This window comes from Rhinatrema bivittatum, chromosome 9 (assembly GCF_901001135.1).
Source record: "Rhinatrema bivittatum chromosome 9, aRhiBiv1.1, whole genome shotgun sequence".
Lineage (NCBI taxonomy): Eukaryota > Metazoa > Chordata > Amphibia > Gymnophiona > Rhinatrematidae > Rhinatrema > Rhinatrema bivittatum.
Genome location: NC_042623.1, coordinates 117,407,385 through 117,431,335, shown reverse-complemented (window position 1 = coordinate 117,431,335; position 23,951 = coordinate 117,407,385). Strand labels below are relative to the sequence as shown.

The 23,951-nt window shown below is 40.1% G+C and overlaps 1 protein-coding gene across 3 annotated transcripts in view; it reads right to left on the bottom strand.

The window, feature by feature from the left end:
* The window catches only part of SLC16A7 (solute carrier family 16 member 7), a 256,587-nt gene that overhangs the window by 200,403 nt on the left and 32,233 nt on the right, over positions 1-23,951 (bottom strand). The window contains exon 1 of one of the 3 annotated variants that reach the window (XM_029617157.1): positions 10,900-11,027. The exons of 1 other annotated variant lie outside the window; for it this stretch is intronic. The gene's annotated coding sequence lies outside the window, so the exon portion shown is untranslated. Of the gene's footprint in view, positions 1-2,433; positions 2,511-10,899; positions 11,028-23,951 lie in introns of those variants that run through there. One more of the 3 variants, XM_029617158.1, reaches the window with a different exon arrangement.

Sequence of the window (23,951 nt, the reverse complement as noted above, 5' to 3'; positions counted from 1 at the left end):
CCTGAAGCAGAGGAACCCTCAAAACACTGGACAGTAACAGGAATTCACATTGAGATAAGTTTGTTGGGTTTTTTTTTTTTTATTTTAACTGCTGCAAAATTTGCTCCGAAAAGAAAAGATTATTGGTTATAAAGGTGGAACGGAATTGGATCGGCAAAGACCGTGTTATCCAGTGTATGACAGTCTCCAAGCTATCATTTTTTACTGGGAGAGCAGGCCTCGTGTTGCAGTAGATACAGCAGGTGAATTCCTTTTGGTTGTTCTACCAGTGGTGGTTTGGCATTACAGTACTGTTACAAAAAAAAAGCTTTCTGACACTGTTCCTCAGTCTTCCCCCTTGGAGTTTCATATCATGACCTCTAGTTTTACAACTTCCTTTCCATCGTAAAAGCTTTTGATTTATGTGCATCATTAATTCCTTTCAGGTATTTGAAAGTCTGTATTATATCTCCCCATCTCTCCTCTCCTTCAGGGTATACATATTGAGTTCCTCCAGCGGTATTAGACCTGTTTTAGTATGGCAGATTTGCTACATATGTCACTTCTGAGAGTGTTTTTTTGCAGGGTTTTCAGTAATTGTTTGGCTGGCACCACAGCGGCACATGTAAATATAATATACATGTCACAATAAGTGATAGCTTTACCTTGGAAGACTTTTCTTTGAAAGGTCTCTCTTTATTTGTGTGCTGTTTCTGCATATCCAATTATCATGTTCTCTTTCTTCGTGTAAAATAAACCAGCATGCATGTAGCCTTTTTATGCACATTATTAATGTTCACACGTTGTGTGCATATGTGGTTGGGGGGAGAGTGCAGGAGGGGGGGAGGTGTGCTAGGCTGAAGGTTTACCTAGGGCGCCTGAAGTTCTTGTACCAGACCCAGACATTGAAAAAATCAACCCAGCAAGCTACTACATATGCTGTATCTCCTTAAATGTGAGTGTCCCTTGGATCTAGTACTTTAACATGAGGTATTCTTGTACAAAATATATTATTATTTGAAAAAAAAGTTAAAAGCTGGCAAATAAAAGAGACAGCTGGCTTAATAAACACTCCCACATACCTGGAAAAGTGCTTAGAACATGAGAATATTCATATCCTTATTCATAACCAGTTTAACATTTTGAAACCTCCACAAATACCAATTTGGCAGAAGATAATGGATGTCATTCACTACAGCTCCACAAGCAAGGAAATGTGTCCTGTTGTACTTCTCTTACTAATCAGCTGGCTTGTGCAATGACTGTGCTGCTGTGCTCAGGGTTTCTTTGGCTTCTCATACTCAACAATCATTCAGAAACAAGCAAGTTAGAACCCTCTCACCCATGATCACAGTAATTACTAGCTGCGTTATTTTCATAACGCATGTATACTTCCAGAAATTATCCAGCTTCCCTATAGAAAATTATCTGTTTCACAATCCGCAAAAGTGGTAGAAACAAGAGCTTGGAAGTCACAGGAGCGATGACACGCCCACATGGCTCGGTAACAGCTTGCCCACAGGATAAAACTCAGAGGAACGTGTAGGTTGACAGAGAATAAACTTCCCCTCAGTGCAAACAGATTTAGAATACTAGAGTGAATTTTCAAAATGTCATGCATGTTCAAATTAGCGCATATACGTGCATTCCATATTTTATACAAGAACAAGTTGTTAAAGAGAACATATTATAAATTTTCAGTATCAGTCCATTTCAAGCTTTCATCCCATGTAACTAAGATCAAAAACAGTAGTAGCAACACAAAGTTACCATGGGACTTGAGTTTTCCAAACTCAGAGATGTGACAAAAATCAGAAGCAGAGATATTCAGAGATGATTTGCAAATAAAAGCCTGTATTATAATTTAAAAAATGCACATCTCTGCAGTATCAAATAAGTGCTGTACATATTTATGTCCTGTAAACCCTGCCCCTATTGTGTCAGCTACAAAATACAGAATTGGTCTTTTTTTTACCCCTTCCTCACATCCTCATCCTCTTTGGATTTTCTCCTCCCCTGCCATCATACACATCTGGAATTGGGGGTGGGGGGAATGAGACAGTCCCTAATTGCTCATGTTTCCGAGGAAGGAATACATAAAGCCTAAAGCAGCTGCCAACGCTTTAAAAGCCTGATTCATTTTCCAATTTTCCACCCAACGCTCAGACAAGTAAGTCACAGGAGAAGCACTGGAGGCAAAGCACTGTGGCAAATACTACAGCTCTTTTACATAAAAAAAAAAAAATTACCAGTGCAGCATCCTGCATGTGTTTACACATCTGTCTAATGATTTCTGCAAGGATTCTTTAAAAGTGTTGAGTGAAAAATGACTTCATCTGCTCCAGCGATTTTAGGCACAAATGACTCCATTATAGACACTCTCTCTCACATACTGCTCCCATGCTTATTTACATTTTCTGTAACTGTTTCATTTTATTTTAGCCCTCTTCTCACCTGCAAGAAAAGTTACTATACTCATCTCCTTCTCACTCATGTTAGGACTCCATCGGACGCATTCCCACACACAACCTTCAGGAGAAAGAAGACACTGCCCCTTTATCCTAAGTACACACATTCTGCAGCGCTCCCACCCTTAGAAACTCAGGGTTTTATATTTCAGATTACAAGGTCCAATCAGTTGTGTTCAAAATTGCAACTTTACTTCACTCCAGAAGTCAAGTGAACACAATGAACAAAGAAAGGCAAAAGCTTGCCACCGCTTACATCATACTTTCTGGGCTCTACTCCTGTCTTCCCAGCAGCCCCTGCAGTTTCTGCTGAGAGTCTTAAAGCTGCAGTGATTCATTTTGGCAATATACATTTAAGGATTCAACAACCACTGGCCAGCATTCATCTTTTCTGATAAAAAAAAGCTATTACTATTTTCTAAGACCATATTGGTGTGTGTTTAGTGGTGCAGACACTGGCATGTGTGCAGTGTGGGCAAACTGCCTGTGGGAGCGGGTGAGATGTGAGTGTCAGACGGAGTACAATGAAGAATTTTAAGAGAGGACCATTCAGGAGGAGAACTTGTTTTCGCAGGGGTGAGGGTGATCCTCAAAGATGAGTTGAGTGGTGGTAGTCTGACATATAAGAATGCAGCAGAGGGAAGCTCTAAAGTAAAAGACTGAAGGACAAATCCTGAGAGAAGAATAATTTGAAGAAGAATTAGAAGGAAAGCCTGTTGCTACGTTACGTTACAATGTGAACCGGGGTGATGTTTTTAACGTGCCCCGGTATATAAAAAATTCTTAAATAAATAAATAAGAAGGAAAAAATGAAAATGGTGATAGGATGGTAGATAGGGGTTGGTGTCTTGGAGCTGGGGCTACATAGGATAGATGGCCTAGAAGAGAGAAAAAAAGTGATGGAGTTTAGAATGATGAAGAGGGAGTATAAAAGCTCTGGAGGGAGATTAGGCATCAGAAGTGAGAGACGGGCAAGTGTGCAGGAAAGCAGTTAAGAGGAAAGGCCCAGGGGGTCGCAAGCTAAAGTAAGAAAAGAGAGCGGGAAGACATGCACCAGATAGGAAGGCATCAACTGATCGTATCTTTATAAAAGACAGGTGGAAAGTAGAGGGGAAGAGCTATAAAGTGGTGAAATAAGTTTCAAGAAAAGATGAACCAGGGGGAAAAAAAAAAAAGACAGTGGGAGAGGAACGAGAAGAAAAAGAAGTAGGAGCAGCAGAAACATATACTGTAAACTGGAATGGAAGTGTGCAAGGATAACAGCAGCTGCGCAGGAGAACATTTATTTGGTCAAGAGATGTATAATGTTCAGTGTTTTACACGGCCATTTCTGTTACAATATCTGAATGGACCTGTATGGCGAAAATCAGAAAAAGTAAGCTTCAACGCTTTTCTGACCACAATGACAAAATCAAAATAGTGACTTGACTGTAGATAATCACCCACTGATGTACCTCCAAAATTTTGTGCAATGAAACTCTACTTATTTCAGATGTAGATTTGTCATAAACATAGAAACAGAATATAAAGGCACTATATTATAAATACATAATACGGTTGAGAAATAGACCGAAATAAAGTATATCAATAACTTTCCTAGACTAATCCATCACTACCCAAAAATTTAACTTTATTAATGATATTGTAACCATTTTTAGTTGGCACTTGTTAGAATGTACGTTACCTACCTATATACACCTATTTGTGCCTATTTGTAAACCGTTGCGATGGTACATAACTTAGCGACGGTATAGAAAAGTTTTTAAATAAATAAATAAATATGGCCCAGGCAGACAACCCATCCACATCTCCTGCTCAGCTTTATAGTCCCTTCCTGTCCCTTAGAGATCCTCTGTGCTTTTCCCATGATTTCTTGAATTCTGGTAATATTACTGTCCTTGTTCCAGTCACCTTTCACCTTCACAGGAATGCATGTCCATGCATCCACCACCCTTTCTGTAAACAAATATTCTCTTGGATTATTTCTGAGTCTACTCACTTTCACCCTCCTTTCCATTGAAAGAGGCCCACCTCCTGTGCATTTATTCCTTGGATGTATTTACATGCCTTTATCATATTTCCCCTTTCCCTCCTTACCTCCAGTGTATATAGGTTTATATCTATAAATTTATCCCCATATGCTTTAAAAGGAAGCTCACTGACCATTTTTGTAGCAGCCTTGTGGACCAATACCATCCCATTTATATCCCTTTGAAGGTGCAGTCTCTAGAACTGTTAACAGTACTCCAAATGAGCACTCACCAGAGACTTATAGAGATGTGAATTGGAACCGGAATCGGTTCTGATTCCGGTTCCGATTCACATCGTGAATTTTTTTTCGTGCGGCCCGATCAAGGTTTTTTTTTTTAATCGGCTGCACCCGAGCCGATAAACAAAAAACCCACCCCAACCCTTTAAAACATCTCCCTTAGCTTCCCCTACCCTCATGCCCCCCCCCCCCCAAAAAAAAATGTTTTAAATTACCTAGTGGTCCAGTGGTGGTCCTGGGAGCGATCTCCCGCTCTCGGGTCGTCGGCTGCCACTAATAAAAATGGCGCCAATGGCCCTTTGCCCTTACCATGTGACAGGGTATCTGTGCCATTGGCCGGCCCCTCTCACATGGTAGGAGTAATGGACGGCCGGCGCCATCGGAGCGGCCTTGGAGGGAACGGGCAGCATGCGCAGGGCTCGGCGCGCGCAAGTTGCACAAATGTGCACCCCCTTGTGCACGCCAACCCCGGATTTTATAAGATACACGCGGCTACACACGTATCTTATAAAATACAGCGTACTTTTCTTCGCGCCTGGTGCACAAACAAAAGTACGCGCACGCGTAGATTTATAAAATCTACCCCTAAGTGCATCAGTTTGCACTTGTCCACATTAAATGAATTTGCCATTTGCATGCACAGTCTGCCAGTTTTCCAATGCCCTCTTGCAATTTCGCACAATCCTCTTGCAATTTAGGAACTTTAAATAATTTGGGTCATCAGTAAATTTGATCACCTCCCTGCATGCTACCCTAACCATTAGGCTACTCCTCCACTCCTTCTATAACTATGTATATCCATAATTAAGTCTTGGAATATAGTATAACTATAATCCCAGTCACAGTTCTCCATGTACAACATTTCTGTGGTAGTTGCTGTATCCAAGTCAGTATCTTCCATGACTGCATCTAGATCTGAACTTTATTTCCCATACTAGATCCCATACTGATGCATTAGTATACACAGCTCTTTTGAAAATTCACTCCATAAAGTTGAATTTTCAAAATGTTTTACTTGCATAAATAAACTTCATGCACATAAAAACTTTTCAAAGTCCAGCCCTATGGAGTGAATTTTTAAAGGATTAACATGCTTAAAAGTAGCAATTTTCAAAGGTCCATTTGCACATGTAAAACCAAGTTTGATGCACGTACATGCTTTTAAAAATTGCCTCCTAAGATTGTAAAGATGTGCTTAACGGAAGAAGAATGAGGAATCATTAAGGCTATTTTTCATTTCTTTTGTGTTAGCACCCCATTAATGTTCAGGAGTGTAACAAAATGAAGAAAGAGAAAGGTGGGATCCTTAACCATTTGTCTGAGTCCCATATTAAAGCAGAACCATATTTTTGGGGAAAATTAGAAAACTTAAGGATAAACCCTGCAATACCTCACTCTACTTACAGAAAGTTCTGCCTTAGTCCAGGTATCTTTTCATTTTGGTACAGCTACCAGTTTAATGCCATTAAAACGTATTACAGGATATATATTGCACACTCCTCATGCCTTCCTCCCACATACCCCACAATCTATTATATTAGACCACTACTTTGATAGAAAAGAGGAGATGTTGGTGGCTTTCTATTTCTAACATATTAGAATTCATATTTTACAAAAATTAATCTGAGCTGAATTACAACAATATTAATATGAAAGAAAACCTACTGAGAGAGTTATTTATAAATATATGGCTCAGTGCAATGGGGATGGGAGCTCAGAAAAATTGTTTGGGCTGGAAATGAGCTTTTCTTTCAAGAAATGCCTATTTGAAGTGCAGGGGCTACAGAACAATACTTATCAGTTTTGTGATAGGAATCTGATATAGCTGCAGACTTTTTCCAAAGCACGTGCTGGAGCAAGAGAATGTAATCAAGTTTCTAATCTTACGGCAAAAATGCAAAAGCCCTTTCACAGGAGGACGTTGTATGCTCGCTGTGCATTCCTATTATAATGTTTCCATGAACCTTCAGCTGACCTCTGAGAAGGTCCAACTATTTCACAAGTAAAGGACGACGAGGAGAAATTTACAATAAATAGCAATTACTTTTGCCAATGAAATGCACACTTTTTGACCTTTCCAGTTCTACAGAAATGTTGTCGTGTGACCAGCACATTTGAAGGTGCAAAAGATTAAAAGGGTAGTTGGCATATCTAAAAACTCCTTTTAGGTCTCTTCTGGATTAATTGTTAACTACCTGGTATGAAAGAACAAAACTTATGCTTTTGACAGAGATGTGCAAAACAGTTGAATCTGAACTTCAACCAGATGGACCAGGGCTCTCCAAACTGTGGGTCAGGACCCCAGATGAGGTCATAAAACCTTCAGCTGAGGGTCACAAGTGCCTCAAAAGTCAGCATTCTTTAGGGGCCAGAAGAGGCAACATTAGTAGTAGAAGGCAGCTGGGACTTGTGACTCAGCACTCGCTCAAAGGCCTTGCAGTGGCTTCACCATCGCACAAGTTTCTACAGTGAATAGACACTGCATGAAGAGGGATTAAGGATGCTATAGGGTCCATAAACTTGCACTGGCTCACAGGCCCCCATGCTGACTTTCATTACTAATGCTGCTGTAGCTTGTAGATCAACTGTTGGGCTTGGGACTAGGGGAGGGATGAGTGTACCCGGGCCACTGCTTCTCTCTCCTCATTCACCACTGAATCTACCCAAGAGAAAAATATAGCCCCTGTCATCAACCTGTCATCTCTTCTCACCAGTTGTCATCCACTTTGGCCCAGAGCCCAAAGGAAAATGTTACTGTTGGCCTTAGCCCAGGGGAATGTTTAGAGAAGAGGTTGTTTGAAGGGAGATATCAGATATAGGAGGGGATTGAGCCTTGAATTAGCTAGAGAGGTATTAGCTGTGGAGTGAAGGGTGAATGAAAGACAATTGAATGGAGAATGTAAGAGAGGAGCTGATGGGTGAGAGGGGATCGGCTGAGAGGATGTGGTAGAAGAGTTAGAGAGAAGGAGGTAAGGCTGAGAGCTTATATAGAGGGGATGGAGATGGTGGATGGGAATGAGAGTGAGGAGGGAAAAGGAGATGAGGGTGACGGGGAAATGATAACAGAGAGGATCAACTGAAGGAGGTGAGAGAGGATCAACTAAAGGAAGTGAGAGAGAGTGGTAGACTGGAGAGGATGTAAGAGGGATTCAGCTGGAAGGATGAAGGCTGAGAGAGGAGGTTCACTTAAGGAGAGGAGATTAAGAGAGGAAGTACTCTGGAGAGGGTAGAAGTTGAGAGAGAGAGAGAGGATCATCTGGCATTCAGTGAGACTGAGAGTAGAGTGATTGTTGGAAGGGGACCATGCCCCTGCTAATATGTTTTGGTTGTCTTTTAGAGTCTTGTTAATTTCCAAGTCCTTTGGCTACAAGTTTGGGAAGCCCTGAGGTAGACTTTATGCTGGTTGATTTCAAAACATTCTTTGGGTTATTCTTAGGCACAAAGAAAAAAAAAACTCTTTTGGATTTTATGTCACAAAGCTTACAGAAAACCACGCTGGATCTGTGGAATTCTGGTGAGCTACGAAATCCACAGCAGATTCTGGGTTTCTGTCAAGTGTTTGCCAACTTAGTTCTTAAAAAGAAGGTTCACATATCAGTTTTTGGAACCCGTGGATTTTCCGTGACTTGGTCTGCACACCTCTTACAAAGAAGTTTACACGTCTCTACTAGACAGCTCCTACTCCATTTGTGAGAGAAACCAGAAAGCTGAAGAAGCCAGCGCTGCAGCATAGTGGCAATGGAAGTAGATAAGGGGGGATAGCACAGAATTCAGAAATGATTAGCAAGAGAAACAGAAGCTCAGGGGAAAAAAAGAAAGAAAGGAGGCTGGATCAGGGAGAACCAGGGCACTTTGGTGTGACTTAGAGGCCCATACTCTATTGTGTCTTAGTTCAAGTAATCTTAGAAAAGTCTCTCTGTGAATTATTAGATAAATCCAAACTGCAAGACCGCACACAGTCATGCTCATGTGATGTTCCGTTCTCAATAGACAAGGCAGTACAATTTACATGCACAGTTTTAAAAAAATACTAATTTAGTTAACTGTTCATCACTTTAAAACTAAAATGGCATCCCCCTCTGCTGCAAGAACTGACAAGAAACTGAGATTGCCCAATCTTTTATATTTCTAGCTACACAGATGGAATGCAGCCATAATTGTCACTGACAGGATAACATATTTAGATTTGGAAACTAAAATATAAATTGATATTGGAACCAGAAACATCTTTTTAGAGCTACTGCACCTCATTATGTGACCTCTGCAATGCTGAAAATACAAGGCAGCCTGTTAAAGTCATAACTATATAAATACATTTAAAGAGATCAATATCTACTTATCAAGGCCCTTAGTTTATTTATTTGGTTGCAGAAATTCCTCAACATTTGCTAAATATCACAAAATCTTCTCTTTGGCACAGAATCCCTCCTTTTAATCTTAAAAAAAACAAAACTATTTTTACACAGATAAGAACATAAGAAATTGCCATGCTGGGTCAGACCAAGGGTCCATCAAGCCCAGCATCCTGTTTCCAACAGAGGCCAAACCAGGCCACAAGAACCTGGCAAATACCCAAACTAAGAAGATCCCATGACACTGATGCAATTAATAGCAGTGGCTATTCCCTAAGTAAATTTGATTAATAGCCGTTAATGGACTTCTCCTCCAAGAACTTATCCAAACCTTTTTTGAACCCAGCTTCACTAACTGCACTAACCACATCCTCTGGCAACAAATTCCAGCGCTTAATTGTGCATTGAGTGAAAAAAGAATTTTCTCCGATTAGTCTTAAATGTGCTACTTGCTGAGTGAAAATAAGAAATATTTGTAACACTGCTCACAGTCAAACGGTTTCTTCTGCAGAAGCTAGCATGGTATTATTAGAAACAACCTCAGACATGTTTAATATTGATGTAACTCCACTAAGCAGGCAGACAGACAGACCAATTATGGTCATCTTTTAACAGAAACAAAAACCTTTTTGTCTTTTAAAAAGCCTCATTCCAGCCCATTCCGAGCCTGCCTCAACCCATCTCATGGTTAGAAGCTAGTTTGTCAGAGGCAGTCCTCCAGCTACATAACATGGACACTCGACTTCCAGGGAGAGCAGACACAAATGAGGCTATAAGCCAGCCAAGTAAGCGGGGTCATCTTTTCGGCGAGTGCGAGCGCACCAAATCCCATGATGGCCCCACCACAGAGGCCTACAGATGGTCCTGCAGCAGGAAGAGAGAGAGCTGGGTCAAGCTGTTGAGGCCATTCACAGGGCTGGCTACTAGGAAAGCATGGTGGCAGAAGCTTGACACAGTACACATACAAACAACCTCAGACATGTTTAATATTGATGTAATTCCACTGAGCAAGCAGACAGACCAATTACAGTCATCTTTAACTGAACAAAAATCCTTTTGTCTTTTAGAATGAAAATAAATTACTTGTAGACAGTTTGGTATCTGTAATAAAATGGTTTTCAATAAATAAAAGCATTTCCTTGCCTGTGCAATCATTCCTCATTATTTAAACAGCAATATATAAGACACATTTTGCTTTGCAGACATGCTGCGGATCTGCTGCATAACTTTTCAATGTTGGTTGCAGAATTCTGGGCATCCTGCTGCCAAACCTACACTCCAGCTGCCACTGAAAAGCAAAGGGCCTTGATTGCAAAACAGCACCAAAAGCAAAAATGCATGAAGAAAGACAGACTTGTTTTGATTTTGCCACAGCTTGCTCTTTCCGGCTAAGCATATCTATCCACCTTTTCAGTTTTTGTTTTCCTGGCTTCCACGTTTAACTATCCAAACAAAACTGTAGCTTAGAGCACATTACTACGTTCTGTCACCAATGCATTATCATGAGCAGAAACAAATAACAAACAAACCTCTGGCCAGAATCATATGGAAACTTTTTGAGCATTACCTTTGTTTAGTATTTGTAAAATCTGGCTGAATGAATTCGTTATATGATGAGAAGCAGCATGGGCAACAGTTAAAAACAGAATTGGCAATACTTTTGCCAACCAATAACATATAAATATATTTCCCTTCTTATGATAAAAAAAAAAAAATACAATTTAATGGGATTTACATTGGTTTAAGAATCCAGCATATTAAACAGATATGACTTTAGCCAACCCCCCCCCCCCCCCCCATACTAGACAAAGAAAAGAAAACAGTACAGCACCTGGCAGTAGCGAAGCGGAGGATTGTAGCTGAAGGCTGCAAGCTATTCTTGGTACACACAGCGTTCTATTTACTGTTGCCTCCCATGCTTGTGGCATGTGCATCACTTAAAATGAAACAGTGTGAGTGTGTGAAAGTTCTTTCCTGTACTGATTGGCTGCCTGGAGTACATACCCCTTTTCCGGTTTCTTTGCCAAATGCCAAATCAAAAGCGAAGCAGTGGCTTGCATACATCAAAAGCACAAAGGTATAATCTTTCCTTGCTAAAGTTGCTATTCAGTGTAAAGCCTTGTCTTTCAAAAGACATTGACTCTAGTAGTGAAAGTCTCAGGTTTCCTCTGTTCCACACCCTACAAAGTTTCTTTGACCATATTTTTTTTTTCTGTTTTCCAACAGCAGGTTTTCTTTGATAACCTTTCTCCGCGGCTATGCTTAGGAAAATCAAGGTAAATTATTTTTCCTGAAATCGGACTAGACTGAAATTTGCCTGGCTCAAGTTCAAATCTGAATTATTCACACATCTCTACTAGAGAAGAAGGAAAGCTTTAGTCTCAGATATGAAAACTGTAAGAAATACAACCATGTAGCCCTACCAGATTTTGGTTAGAAATATCACTTTTCACTACTTTTTGACTTACACTCATAGGAGCAAATTATAAATGACCATCAGGGTTTGTCATATGTTCCGTCTTAAAAAAGAACTAAGACAATTTCCATAAATGTCCAACTCACATGAAAAAAGGAAATGTCACATTAAAGAAATTAAAGAAATTTTTAACAGGTAACCGCTTCCCAAAAATTGTATATATATATTTTTGATTTTAAATTTATAGCCGTATCATCAAGCCTGACAGCGTGTTCTCTGTATTTTCGGCTCTCTTCTTGAAAATACAGAGAACACGCTGTCAGGCTTGATGATGCGGCTATAAATTTAAAATAAAAAATATAAAATACAGAGAACACGCTGTCAGGCTTGATGATGCGGCTATAAATTTAAAATCAAAAATATATATATACAATTTTTGGGAAGCGGTTACCTGTTAAAAATTTCTTTAATGTGACATTTCCTTTTTTCATGTGAGTTTGTCATATGTTCAACATAAATCAATTATCACATTTCTCCTACGGATTAAAAAGAACGGGACAAGGTCCGGCCTTCTGTGTTCATTTGTGGAAGTGCTGGTTTGAGGCAGGGGAATGTAAAGAAGGGAGGAAGTAGGAGTGAAAGGAAAGACAGAAGGAGAAGGAGGTTGATGCTGTTAGACTGCTGTGTATGTACTGCCCCAGCCTGCTGTCCAAGTCAGTTCCCCCCTCCTCCCCGTAACTTCACTTCCATACCTACAACAACTGCACTGGCAATCAGTTGAAAGCAGGATAAAATTCAAAACCCTCTGCGTTGTCTTCAAATCATAAACAAACAGACCCTCTGAATACCTCTCCCGACTTCTCTCCTACAATCCCACTAGAGAACTTTAATCCTCTCAAATGGCCCTTCTTTGCACCCCTCCTTCGACTTCTGTCAGATTGACTTGCAGAAGACTATGTGCTTTTAGCCACTATGCACCACAAAATCTGAAACGAGGTACCTATGCCTTGAGCTGGGTTATCTCATTTTACGGAAATAAGCTGTTTGAGCAGACTTTCCCCTAGATTCCTCATCAGAAATTTTCAATCTTAATGACTTGATGATCGGAATTTTCAAGTAATGTCTATAACTAAAACACCTTTAGACTCTCCTTCATCTGCACCAGATGCCAGCTGTATATTCATCCATTTCTACTCTTGCATCTGGTTTTGCTCTAGATCCTTGATCCTACTATACCCAGCTCCTAGAAGAGGACCCAGCCTTCCTACACTTCCCTTTCCAAAACTTTATGGGCCAGATTTTCTAACATGCGTGGGTGTAGATTTGTGCGTGCAGCCTGGCGCGCACATATCTACGCCCAATTTTATAACATGCGCGCGCAGCCGTGCGCATGTTATAAAATCCGGGGTTGGCACACGCGCAAGGGGGTGCACACTTGTGCACCTTGCGCGCACCGAGCCCTAGGGGAGCCCCAATGGCTTTCCCCGTTCCCTCCGCTCCCCCCACCTTCCCCTATCTAACTCGCCCCCCAGCCCTATCTAAATCCCCCCCCTACCTTTGTTGTCTTAGTTACGCCTGCCTCTGGCCGCCATGCTGGAGGCCTTGGTCCCGCTCCTGGACCACCCCTGGACCGGTGCCCCGCCCATGCCCCCTTCCCGCCCCTTTTCAAAGCCCCCGGGACATACGCGCATCCCGGGGCTTGCGCGTGTCACCGAGCCTATGCAAAATAGGCTCGGCGCGCGCAGGGGTACTTTCTCGGGGGTCATGTGCGTAAGTTACACGTGGAACCCTTTGAAAATCTGCCCCATGTCTCTACAAGTTTTATTAATAACTATGTATAATCCTCCTTTTTAACCCTTTCTAGATATCTGCTCTACCCTCTTATTCTTTGCTTAGGGTAGAAGAAATTCCTGCATTGATCCTAGAACCTTAGATTGATTTCTATTGTATGTGATTATAAATGACCTGCAATCAATGTTTGATTTAAATTTGATTGCAATCTGCCCTGTGGCCATTGTTGGTAAAAGGCAGAATATCGATGTTTATAAGGAATTGGATTCAGAGGAACTGAATTAAGAGAAATTGGATTCAGACGACAGTCAACACTAGGCCCTGACTTAAGGTCTGGGGTACTGATATGCAGACATTAGGAAAAAAGCACAGGACTGCTTCTATGGCCAAGTCAAAAAGCAAATCATGTTCAAGCAGCACTTTCAAAATTAATCTTAACACTGTTGTTCCACAAGGATCCACCTTACCAGCTATTTTGTTTAGTTTTTATTTAGCCGCTATTGCAAAAGTGCTTGCCACGTTGTGTGATGGATATAAGATCTATGCTGATGACATACAATTATTTATCCATATACGTCCAACTTGGAAAGAAACTTTATATCATTTACAACTCTGTTTTTCATCAATTCAGTCTTGGTTACATCATAATAAATTGTCTTTGAATATGTCTAAAATTAACTTCTGCTGTTAAAACAATCATATTCTTTGAAGAATTATCCTTCTATCTCTTTGGAAAATTGTGTTTTCGATCTGTAAGCCTAGGTGTTTTACTTGATCTCACCTTTTTTTTTTTAAAACCTCAAATTAAAACCATTATTCGATCGGGTTTTCATAAGCTTTGTGTTATTGCTGGTCTAAAAAAGTTATTAATTCCTGCTGATTTCCGAATGGTTATTCAAGCTGTTATTTCTCCCGTGATTGATTATTAGAATAGCTGATATTTAGGACTACCTGCCTCTACATTACAAGCTTTGCAGCTGCTTCTCAGTTCTGCAGCCTGCCTGCTTACTGGCACTAAACGGAACCAACATATCACTCCAGTTTTAACAGATTTACATTGGCTGTCCATTGAACAGTGCATGGCTTATAAAGTTAGTATGCTACCGGCTAAACTGCTTAACCCAAACCCTTCTTCATGGCTAATGCTTATTAAATGTTTAAACCTTCCAGAATGCTTCGTTTGTCTCAGTGGGGCTTGTTAGATTTGCTCGTCTTTCTTCTACCAGAGACTTAGCCTTCTCAATAGCAGCCCCAATGATATGAAACTTTTTACCAATTGAACTGAGATTGAATCCATGCGGCAAAATGTTTAAGACGATGCTCAAGAAGGTTTTTTTTCTGCAACAGGTTTTTTAGATGATTTTTATTGATTTCTGACTCAAGGGCATTTGATATAGATGACACTATAATAATTTAACTGTTTTCATATTTATTTACTAAATTTGTTTGAAGTTTTACCTTGTAATTCACTTTGGCCTTTTTAGTGTAAGGTGATTAATAAATTCATTCATTCATTCACTTTATCAAGGTTGCTCACCCTGTAATAATGTTGCTAGCAGTACTTTTGTTATGGGTTTGGCAGTTGCTTAATTTTGATTGTAAATAGTACTATCTTTAACACAAGGCTTGGTGGTAACCTGCATGGATGGCAGTTGTTACCCTTAACAGAAACATGGGGGTAACCTGCATGGAGGACATTTACTACCATAAGAATCTTGCTGGGCAGACTGGATGTCTTTTTATGCCATCATTACTATGTCACTATGTAAATAAATAAATACATAGATAAATAAATAAATAAATAAATAATATAGCATCAGAAAAATCACAGCAGGGCTTGATTCACTTCAATTATATTTGGCCTCTATAGTATGAATAGAGCAGAAAACCTGAATAGCAAGATTTATGCCCCAAAAAAAGATATTCTGAGTATATAGAAACATGAGCCACCCCCAGATACTGCATTAACATCCCTCATTCTGACCACAGATATGATCATAAAAACCTACTCACCAAAATATACACACACACCTTTTATTCACCTGCAGAAGTCCTTAGAACATAAGAACATAAGAACATAAGAAAATGCCATACTGGGTCAGACCAAGGGTCCATCAAGCCCAGCATCCTGTTTCCAACAGTGGCCAATCCAGGCCACAAGAACCTGGCAAGTACCCAAAAACTAAGTCTATTCCATGTAACCATTGCTAATGGCAGTGGCTATTCTCTAAGTGAACTTAATAGCAGGTAATGGACTTCTCCTCCAAGAACTTATCCAATCCTTTTTTAAACACAGCTATACTAACTACACGAACCACATTCTCTGGCAACAAATTCCAGAGTTTAATTGTGCGTTGAGTAAAAAAGAACTTTCTCCGATTAGTTTTAAATGTGCCCCATGCTAACTTCATGGAGTGTCCCCTAGTCTTTCTACTATCCGAAAGAGTAAATAACCGATTCACATCTACCCGTTCTAGACCTCTCATGATTTTAAACACCTCTATCATATTAGACTCAAATATGTTCTTCAGTTTCAGGCAGAAGTAACTGTTACAAAAGTTAACCCATAGATCAATGCCACTTTGTGGCTGATTTTTATATCTCACTGTCTCTGTTCTTACTGTAACCTTGTCTGTTGGTTGCTGGGTAATTCAATATAACATGGCACCATGGCAGGCTGATAGTGTTAATGGAAGAGATAAGAATCAATGAAGCATAGATGGCAAGCTCAATAAGCAACAGCAGGGTAACCCAACAGCAACCAAATCTGCAGCACACAGATACTGTGGCAATGTACATAAGCAAGAGCAAGAACAATATCCAGCATATGGAAAAACATGAAGGCCAAGCAATAGCCTGAATCATTTTGCAAGAGTAAAATGCTAAACATAGTGAGTAAGCTGCATAAATAGGATGAGATATCAGAATCAGATGATGAAGCCTTGTTCAGTACTGATATGATCATCTCAAAGGAATGGTCAGGCACTAGAATATGAACATAAGAACCACCATACTGGGTCAGACCAAGGGTCCACTAAGCCCCATATCCTTTTTCCAACAATAGCCAATCCAGGTCACAAGTACCTGGCAGGATCTCAAATAGTAGAAAGATTCCATGCTGCTTATACCTAAGGATAAGCATTGGCTTTCCCCAACTCTATGTGGTTAGTAACAGTTTATGGACTATTCTTCCAGGAACTTGTCCAAACCTTTTATTTTTTGTAAATGTAGCTATGCTAACTTCCTTCACAACATCCTCTGGCAATGAATTCCAGAGCGTAAAAAAATATTATGAAATTCTCCATTGCTTTCCTAATAATTCTTAACATTCACTTTGTGTTTTTGAATGCTTCTTGCACACTAAGCTGAGGATTTCAATGCATTATCTACAATGACACCTAGTTTCCTTTCCTGGGTGATGAATGCTAATATGGACTCTAACACTGTGTAACTACAGTTTGGATTATTTTTCCCTAAGTGCGACACTTTGCATGTGCCCATACTAAATTTTATTTGACCTTTGGATGCCCAGTATTTGGCAAGATCCTCCTGCAATTTATCACAGTCTAGTTGTGATTTAATAATGTGCAATAATTTTGTGTCATCTGCAAATTTGATCACCTCACTCACTGTTTCTTTTTCCAGATCATTTATAAATATGTTAAAAAGCACTGGTCCCAGTATAGATCCCTATGCAAACAACAAAACACACTTGGTTTGTGAATCTCAGATTAAATAATATACTACAATTCTGTCGGCTGAACTCAGGAGCAACATGACATGTGTCTAAAAGACAAGATGAGGTTGGCACTGAGGGCACAATTACAACCAAGTGACAGCAAATTTACGCTATATTTGGGACTTTTACATACACAGTGCAGAGCAGAATACATGGACATGCTCATGAACTTGAGTTTGAAATAGTGAAAGCCAATCAGAAACCATGTCTGACTGGTTTGGCATGTGAGCACCTTGGGCTGATCCAGTTCACTATTCCCGCTGAGCTAAACTACATAGAACATCAGTGCATCAGACTGTTGTCAAAACAATAGCTAATCATTGCATATAATGATATATTTTATGGACCAGTGGAATCCCAGTATTAGAATTATCCTATTATTTCACCAATCCAATGTACCAGTAGCCATAAAACCAGAGGTAAAAACACAGCTGGACAGGCATGAAGCTGAAGCTATTCTCGCACTGGTGACCAAACAAACTGACTGGATAAGCAACATGTTTGTGGTAAGGAAGTCAGAGAATTTGTTTTGATCCAATTTTTTTTAAACCAAGCACACTAGAGATATCACTACATCATGCCAGTGCCTGAAGACATCTTAAATAAGCTTCCTAAGGCTCAAGTATTTATGCTTGTTGATGCATGGGATACATTACTGCAATGTAAGATAGATGAGAAAAGCAGTCTCTTCACAAAGATCTGGACATCATGGAGGCACAAAAAGATGGCTCAGTCTACAAACTGGAATCTTCATAGCATCAGAGGTATGGAACCAGCATGAACTGTTAGCAGAGCTCAATGATATTGAGTCTACAGAGATGACATCTGAGGAAGACTAAAGAGGTTAGGACTTTTCAGCTTGGAGAAGAGACGGCTGAGGGGGGATATGATAGAGGTGTTTAAAATCATGAGAGGTCTAGAATGGTCTAGAACTGGTAGATGTGAATCGGTTATTTATGCTTTCAGATAATAGAAAGACTAGGGGGCATTCCATGAAGTTAGCATGTGGCACATTTAAAACTAATCGGAGAAAGTTGTTTTTCACTCAACGCACAATTAAACTCTGGAATTTGTTGCCAGAGGATGTGGTTAGTGCAGTTAGTATAGCTGTGTTTAAAAAAGGATTGGATAAGTTCTTGGAGGAGAAGTCCATTACCTGCTATTAATTAAGTTGACTTAGAAATTAGCCACTGCTATTACTAGCAATGGTAACATAGAATAGACTTAGTTTTTGGGTACTTGCCAGGTTCTTGTGGCCTGGATTGGCCACTGTTGGAAATGGGATGCTGGACTTGATGGACCCTTGATCTGACCCAGTATGGCATGTTCTTATGTTCTTATGACCATAATAACATACTATTGGCCCTAATGGATTGATTAAAACAGGTGATTCTAAGGCTTAGTGTGAAGAACATGCAATTCAAGGTGAAGGAAGTCCATTTCCATGGGTATATCCTATCCTTACAGGTAGTGAAAGTGGACCCAGATAAGGTTAAAGCCATACAGGATATGCCACAGCCTACATATGTAAAATCTGTACAGAACTTCACTGGGTTTGTGACCTACCTAGCAAAATTCATGCCATGCCTATCAGAAGCATGTGAGCCCTTGAGAAGATTTCTGGATAAAATGCTGTTTGGCACTCTCTTTCAAAGCATGACCAGACAGTACAAGAAATAAAGCATTTGGTTGTAGATGTACCTGTGTAAAAGTACTACAATGCCACCAAGCCTGTTGTGCTATAGAGTAATGTTTGTAAAAATAGGCTTGGATATCATTTGATGCAAGAGGGTCAGCCAGTTGTCTTTGCTTCTAGGGCACTTACCCTAGCTCAGCAAAATTATGCTTGAATTAAAAAGGAATGTTTGAGCACTGTGTTTGTCTACCAATGATTTCATCATTACCTCTATAGCTACAAAGTAATTACAGCTGAAACTGATCATTTGTTGCTGATAGCAATCTTCAAGAAACACCCACTGAGTGCTCCCAAGCTTCTTCAGATAATGCTGCTTACATTCCAGCATTAAAACATTGATGCTGTTTATAAGCCAGGCCCTGAGATGTATATCAGTGATATGCTTAGCACAGCGATAGAAGAAGAGGATCAACAGTCCAATGCAGGGCCTAAACATCTCAGGGTTTACTGTGTGCACTGGGAATAAGTGGAGATTGCACAAATCAATCAAGCAGGTTATCTGAATGTCACTGACCAGAGACTACATCAGATAATAAGTACATGGCAGGAGATAAGATCTTGCAGGCCCTGAAGTCTAAACAGTTGGCCAGAGAAGGAGGAGGAAGTACCAGTTACCATAAAGGAATACTTATCAATCAGGGATGAAACAAAATATACAAAATGGAATTCTATACAAAGGATCAAGGGTCATTGTACCCAAATTCCTGCAATCAGAGATGCTAACAGGTATACATTCCAGCCACATTGGTGGAGAAGCATGTTACAAGCAGGAATGCAATATTCTATACTGGCCTAACTTGCAAGGTAATATCAAAGATTTGTTCTGCATGCAACAAATATGCACATAAACAGCAGAAGGAAAGTATGATGTATCATGTCATATGACAGATCAATGTGGTCTTGGCAATTTGACAGCAGAGACTTATTCACCTTTTCTGGGAAAGAGGTCCTGTTGAAAGCTGATCACTATTCAGACTTTTAGGAAACTGAACTGCTCCCAAACATGTCTGTGGAAGCCATGATCAAGTATTGCAAGATACAGTATGCACATTATGATCAATCAGATCAGGTGATTTAGGATAATGGGCATAGTTTGCATGCATGCAATTTAAACAGTTTGCTACTGACTATGTCCCAGCATAACAACACCCAGCTAATGGCAAAGCTGAATCAGCTGTGAGAATAATTAAAGACCTGTGCAAGAAGGCAAAAAAAACATGGCAAAAACTCATGGAAAGCTATACTCCATTAGAGAAACACACCTGCAGAAAGCATGGATAGCAGTTCAGCACAGCACCTGATGTCATGAAAACAGAAGACAGCATAGTCAATAGCCAGTAAACTACTTGAGTCTTATGTGATACAAGGTATATTGGAAAAGCTGCAACAGAAGAGGCAAGGCTTTAAGTCCAGCTAGATGTATCTGCTAGGGATTTGTCTGAGTTGAATATTGGTAAACCAATCCACAAGAAACCATTACTGGGAGATCAAATGATCCATTGGAGGCTGGGTACCTGCATGCAAAAGGTCACGCCCCGTTCATATCTGGTGAATTTTGAAGAAACGATCACCGTAATCATGTGGATTTATGAGTGGCTGAGAAGCCAGCTTCATAAGGCTTCTGTGGACAGCACACAGATGACCCAATGGAAGGGCAAAGCAATCCCTCCTGTACAAGTATGTGCATAAGCATGGCGAGTAGAAGATCGGTGGTGAACAGTATTGATGGATGAAAAGGGAAACAGCACACTATAGTCACACAGAAAATGAGATGGCATCTATAATAGTACAGGGAGAATACCTAGCAATAAGATAAACAAACATGGCAGAGAAAAGTAGAATACTGTTTTCATAGTTAAGAGAGGCTACCTAATAGTAAGATGGGTGGAAATGCAGAGTTCAGGGAAAGGCTTGGCTGAACAGTCAAGCGTTGATTCTTTTTCAATAGGAAGAGTAACCGGTTTCCTTGCATAAGACCTGTAAGATATTGTTCCATAAGTTGGGTGTGAAGCAACTGAATGCCTGAAGCCTTGTTCAGGCTAGTCTTGCTGTAGCTAGAGATGGGGTAGATAAAAAGACCTGTTGGGAAGACCAAAGATCAATCATTGGGATGCATGTGGGTATGTGACGAGACAAGTATGCTGGTGCTGTTTGGTTCAGGCATTTGGATACAATATTTGTTATTGGGGGGGGGGGGGGGCGTGAAGGGTTGCTGAAGTTAGCAATATACGGTTGGTCTTGCTTGTCTTTAAGCTCTGAATTGTATCTAAAGGGCACAGTCATAAAATGTTATATTTGTTTTATAGTAAGCTATTCTGGACAGGTTGAATTTAAGTTTGTGAGCCATTGGACTACTGCTGAGAGACAGGCATTAAGACTGCCTTTTATTTTAACACATAGCTGGATATCGTCAGTAAGAACATGACATTCAGTGTTATAGGACTGAATGATGTCACAGACTGGCTGGATGTAAATGTTAAGAAAGACTGGTGAAAGTACACATAAGATTTTTTTTAGGGTCAGCATTTATTGGCCCAAATGATAGACTGAGTTCTGCCATTGAGGAATGACTGAAACCGGCACCTAAGGGCTAATCCATCTACACCAATATATTGTGGGCCGGATTTTTAAAAGGTTACGCGCGCTGGGCCTATTTTAAAAAGGCCCGGTGACTCGCGTAAAGCCCCGGGACGCATGTAAGTCCCGGGGCTTTACTAAAGGGGCGGGGTGGGGTGGGGCGAGCCAGAGGCCTGCAACACAGCGGCCATTGCCGCTGTGTCGAAGGATCGCGTTTCGGCAGCCTGCCGGCGTGCGCAACTTGCGCCTGCCGAGAGGAAAGGCACAAAAGGTAAAATAACAATTTTGGGGAGGGTTAGAGAAGGGCTAGGGGGAGTAAAGTTTAGGGGAAGGGGTGGGAAGGTCAGGTTAGGAGGGAGAGAACAGGGGAAGGCAGCGCGGTGCGCACGTTATATTGGGTGTACATGTGCGCGTGCCGAGCAGCGTGCACACTTTTTAAAATCTACCCCTATATGCACAATAACAGGAGCTGGTAATCAACAATGTTGAATGCCACAGAGAGCTTCAACAAGACAAGGAGTATCTCCATTGTAGTCTACATGAAGGTGGATGTTGTCTATTAGGGCAAGTAGGACAAATTCTTTCCCTTAGCATTTATAGTACTCAACAGCATTTCAATATACATTCATTTCTCTATCACACTAGGTAACACAACATACTCTTCTTCTTCTCAATAGCTCAGTAAATTCAGAGCAGCAACACCCCTTTTCTCTGTCTGCTGTTTTCATATTAAACCTGGTACAAGTGAAAATGTTGAGTCTGGCAAAATACACACTATTACCAGTGTCTAATAGTGAATCTACAGGAACAACATGGAGGCTTATGCAATATAATTTATACCTGATGATTTCAGCTGGTACTACTACTATAATAGTATCAATTTCACCAGTGACAGTAGTTATATACATGGATGATTAAGTCAAAAAGAAGAAATCATCAAACTAACATTTTCTTAGTTTTCTAATACCTCATTCAATGCGGTACTCCAAAATAAATTGACCTGCTATAGTACAGACTATACTGCACATGTAGTGGCATCCTGCCTTGTTCCTTCTGCAGTCACACCATACTTCATGCCTGTCACAAATGTGTTGCCTGGACACTGCTGATTTACTACTTCTAAGGCATCTGCAGCATGGTTGCCTCAGCCTACTATTACTTCATGGGACTGTACTATGCCTCTGATTATATGACTCTAGATACCAATGGAGATGAGAGGAGGATTTGACTAATGAGAAAGCTTAGAAGGCAGAGATTTCAAATCTGCCCAGGTCTTTGGGAGTGCAGTTTGAAAGAGATATAGTAGGACAGCAGAAATGCTTCTTATGACTCAGCCCTTCAGGCCTGCTATCCCCTGCAGTGATTTATGCAATGAGTATCCAAGTTAGACTGGGCAGCAGGAGGTTAGTGGATGGCTTTGCAACACACTAGCTGTAATTTACTAGGAGTTAACAGTACCAATTTTTGCTAAAATCTATGTTGCAATTACAATGAGAGATACTACCAGGCCCTTGTGATATATGACTGGGACACTATTCACTGCAGCATAGGTGCAGAGGACAAAAGTCCCACAGATAAGAGATAAGACCACTACTCAGAGGAGACATTTGGCAAGTGTGAGAAACCAGTCTATACCTAGTTTAAGCATGAATCAATGAGGTATCAGATTATACTCCAGTGACATCTATCAACACATCAAAAACATAATTATTTATCTTCACCAGAAGTAAGCTTGTGGATTGCAGTTAAACCCAAGTTCTTTACTGATTCTAATTTTAACCCTTGAATCTTCAGACCCACTACTGTATTTTACTGGTGGAAAGGGGCATCCCTTTGCATGTCCCAACTGAAGTCTACACATTAGCATAATTATTGCTTTTTGCTGTCAGAGAAACTGTATGCAAATCACATTGCTGCTAACCCCCAAGGAACTATATATGGAGCCCATCAATTGCCTTCTGAGGGCATGAGGAAATTGTATGTGTTTATGAATTTATATTACTGGGCCTAGTTATGTATTTATTTTAAATTTATTATTAATCACCTCCCTACTTCAAAAAAAGAACTGAAGTGATGTACAATAAAAACATGCACAATTAATATACAATTACAATAATCATAAATCACATAAGACAAAAAACAATTACAACATTTGAAAATAATACAAACCTATATAAATAAATCTACTTAAATTAAAATAACTAAAACACAAAGCTAAACTATAAAATAAAACTTACATCATAAAACTAAAAACATAAAACCTGCCTAACATAAATAAAGCATACCTTTCCCAAAACTCTTAAAGCAGATTATTAGTACCAATCATTGTGAGAAAAGCCAATTTTTTGTAAAACGCCAGATAACTGCATTCTTACTTAATATCTATGGGCAATGAATTCCATAAAGTTGGTGCCACAATTGATAATGTGCTAATTTGTAACTGAATCTGTCTCTGAATGAAGGTATTGGAATATATCATTTTAGTTTATTCTGCAAATAATCTGGCCCTAGACCCCATAAAATAAGAAATTGTATAAAAATTGTGAACTGAGTCTGTTTTACTTGGAAGCCACTGTAATGCACACAGCACTGGAGAAATAGATGCCCTGCAAGAAAATCTTGCCACCAACAAAGCCAATACTTTCTGGACTACTTGTAGCCTGC